Raw genomic sequence first — 2,450 nt, 5'->3', positions numbered from 1 at the left:
GGAAATGGGCCATCCACCAGAACCTGTGAACCTGCCAGTTCAAATGGCTCCTTGTTGGCATCCCCAGTCCTGCAGGAGATGTGTATCAGTCAGGACTTGCTTGCTTGCGTGATGTCCCTTCCTCAGCAGGAGTAGCTGTCACTGTCAAACCAGTAGCTTGCTTGGCATCTTGTTCTCCTTCAGAAATAACTGTCACTCCAAAGGCATTTTGTATGATTGATGTCTGTGCCTGATTAGTCCTTAAGCAATACCATCATTTCTGCTGTGGTGACCATTCTTGCAGAAGGGAAAGTCAACTGCTTTGTTGTCTGATTCCTTTCCATGTCTTTATTTCTGATTTCAGTTGGTAATGCAGGGACTGTTTGGTTTTGGTGCAAATGTAAAGGTGAATGGACAGGAACAGCTGTTACTGGTTTGGTGCCTATGCAGAGAGCCTGTATAAATTCTGATTAAAAGGTTGCTATTGTGATACTAGAATGTTTGGTATAGCAACTCATAACAGTGATAATTTAAATAATGGCAAAAGAGGAGTTTATTTTAGAGCAAAGGGAAAAAAATTATGCTCCTTTGCTGACATTTGGAATGAACGACATTATCTGTCTGCTGTTGATGAATGGACATATCAGCAGAGGAGAGAAATTCATTGATAATACTGATGTGGTGTCATGCAACAGAGTAAGGACACTGATACTGAAAGAAGGAGGCTGTGAGAAAAGACAGAGGTAGGGATCCATGGAATGAGTGGAGAGCAGTCCGTATTTCTGCTGTGAAAGGCAATTGCCATTTGGATTTTGGAATCCTAATAATACATTTTGTGCCTAAAAGTAATTGATTGTCATGCCAGTATCTGCACCGTACTGAAGGGAAATACTAGGATTACTGTGTTCCTTGTTAAAAAGATAGGCAATAAAAAGTGCAAAGAAGATTAAGTACTTTACCTGAGGATCCACCGCAAATTATGGCAGAGCTGAGAGAAGAACTGGGCATTAAACAGCAAGCTATGAACTCCTTGAGGAGTGTTTTCTTTCTGTTAGGGAACTGATGGACAGGTGAGGAAGAGAGGGCAAAGTGTTTGGTTTTTTTCTTTCCCAGTTATGTTGAGTTGGTAGACCTGAAACCTATGGAGAAAATGAGAGCATTGCTGATAGTCAGGCTGGTGGGGGAAGCTGTAGAATAGCATTTTATAGCCATTGTGCTGCAGGATGCAACCTGTCTGCATTGGCTCTGTTTTGCATTGAGTTTGCACTGACAAGAATATCAACACAGGGTAACCTTGTCTGTAAAATACACAGATGATGGCTGTACTGGGAAAAGCTGCACTTAAAAATGCAAAGAGAGAAACGCCACACCTCTCACCCCACCATAACAGAGGATCCAGAGGGGTATGAGCCAAGAGAAGCAAATGATATTTGGCTTTGAAAATTGCAAGCTCAGTCATCTAGGAACATATAAGCTCAAAATACAAAGACTCTCAGAGACATATGAAGCAGCATAAATCTGAAATGTGATGTGATTCTGAGCAGCAAAGCAGTCAAGGTTCTTCTGTCTGAGATAGCATTTCTGCTACTCTCCCAAACTGAGGAAACTTTGGATCAGTGATGCTATTTAGTAAGATTTGTTTCTCTACAGCTCTGTTCCTGGAAGTATGGGACTACTCTTGCTGTCTGCTTCCTGTGTAAAAAAAAAAAAAAAAAAAAAAAGCCCCCAAAAAGGAAAAAAAAGAAACAATCTTTCTCCAGAATTGCTCAAAATCAGTGGAGCAAGTGTCACTGAAATGAGGCAGGTTGCTGGAACTAGGAAGACAATGTTTACCTCTGGTTTTAATATTAAATTTGTATGACTGACCTCTTCACTGGGGTGCCTAAGTGTTACTGAGCAATCTTGTTGAAGGCAATGAGGAGCTGCCTGGGCACAGAGGCCTTGGAGAAGGCTCAAAGATGGAAGGACTTGAAGAAGATAATGAAAAAATAGTTCAAACATTTTAAACGAATGAAAGGGACAAAGAAGTCAGAATCAAACTGCTCTGACTCCAGAGTATTGGGGTGCATTGACCTCCGAGGAGGGCAGAAGCTTTTATCCCTCGTCATTGCGTGTTTTTTTTCCCCGGGCCGCCGCCGCCCCCCCCCCGCCGCAGTCTCCAGGGTGTTGCGGGGTAGGGAGCAGCCAGCCTGAGGAAAAGAGGATGCTTTCAGCAAGTGTGGAGCTGGTTTGAAAGAAAGACAAGTAACAAGAAAAAGAGGGGGGGGGGTGGAATCTGAGTCTGGAATATTGCCAAAGTAAACTGCCTTCCTCCCAAAGAAGGGAATTGGTGAGGAAGCCCCAGCAGGCCTCATAGAATCATAGAACAATTCAGTTTGGAAAAGACCTTTGAGATCATCGAGTCCAACCATTGACTCTACACTACAAGGTCACCCCTAAACCATATCACCCAACACCCCATCTAAACGACA

At 43.0% G+C, this 2,450-nt stretch overlaps 1 protein-coding gene across 1 annotated transcript in view; it reads left to right on the top strand.

Moving 5' to 3' along the window:
• Positions 1 to 2,450, top strand: part of GALNT16 (polypeptide N-acetylgalactosaminyltransferase 16) — a gene marked incomplete at its 5' end in the record, with an annotated part of 34,419 nt that overhangs the window by 6,251 nt on the left and 25,718 nt on the right. The window lies entirely within an intron of this gene.

Source organism: Apaloderma vittatum, unplaced genomic scaffold (assembly GCF_000703405.1).
Source record: "Apaloderma vittatum isolate BGI_N311 unplaced genomic scaffold, ASM70340v1 scaffold20320, whole genome shotgun sequence".
NCBI lineage: Eukaryota > Metazoa > Chordata > Aves > Trogoniformes > Trogonidae > Apaloderma > Apaloderma vittatum.
Note: the sequence above shows the minus strand (reverse complement) of the source record. Positions and strands in the feature narration are given on the sequence as shown.